The sequence below is a fragment of the Camponotus floridanus genome, unplaced genomic scaffold (genome assembly GCF_003227725.1).
Source record: "Camponotus floridanus strain SB8 unplaced genomic scaffold, Cflo_v7.5 scaffold337, whole genome shotgun sequence".
Lineage (NCBI taxonomy): Eukaryota > Metazoa > Arthropoda > Insecta > Hymenoptera > Formicidae > Camponotus > Camponotus floridanus.
Genome location: NW_020229478.1, coordinates 15,982 through 17,028, shown reverse-complemented (window position 1 = coordinate 17,028; position 1,047 = coordinate 15,982).

Genomic DNA, 1,047 nt, shown 5'->3' with positions numbered 1-1,047 from the left:
CCTCCGGAAATCCGGATGCACATTTACTTCGAGTCACGGGGCTAACAGGAGTCTGCATTCCTCCTGTATAATAACGCGGATGCAGGGACACGGGAAGGGTCGATGAGGGTGAGGGGAGCATCGCAACCTCCGCTAAGGTTTCTGGCTCGCTTGGGTCCGGAGGTTTCCATTCGGATAGGGTCGGTGGGACCGGGGAACTTCGGTTCCTGGGCTCAAGCGGGTCATAGGGTTTCCATTCGGATAGGGTCGGTGGAACCCGAGGAAGCTGAGGCGGACAGATGCTCCCGAGCCTTTCATCCACAGAGTGGGGTGCGCCTTCCCCAGCTTTGAAAAACTCGAAGGCGTCCGGTGCTGGTTGATCTGCGATGAGATCAATTCAGCGTTTTTTTGTTTTCGTTCTCGCGGTAGTTCTTTTTGTTGCGGGTAGGATGCCCACCTTCGCGGCGAAAGCGGAAGGTGAGGTGAGGGTTGTGCATCACCCTCCGGAAATCCGGATGCACATTTACTTCGAGTCACGTGGGCCAACAGGAGTCTGCATTCCTCCTGTATAAAAACGCGGATGCAGGGACACGGGAAGGGTCGATGAGGGTGAGGGGAGCATCGAAACCTCCGCTAAGGTTTCTGGCTCGCCTGGGTCCAAAGGTTCCCATTCGGATAGGGTCGGTGGGACCAGGGAATTTCGGTTCCTGGGCTCAGCGGGTCATAGGGTTTCCATTCGGATAGGGTCGGTGGAACCCGAGGAAGCTGAGGCGGACAGATGCTCCCGAGCCTTTCATCCACAGAGTGGGGTGCGCCTTCCCCCATCTCTGAAAAACACGGAGGCGTCCGGTGCTGGTTGATCTGCGATGAGTCAATTCAGCGTTTTTTGTTTCGTTAATTTTTAAGTTAGTTTAAGTTAATTTTAAGTTAATTTTAAGTTAGTTATAAGGTAGTTTTTAAGTTAGTTTTTAAGTTAATCCTTCTTTTTCTTTCAGGTTTTTCTTTTCAGGTTAGCTCGCGTCGGGTAGGAGATGCAGCGAGGGTTTGTGCATCACCCTTCGGAAAAAT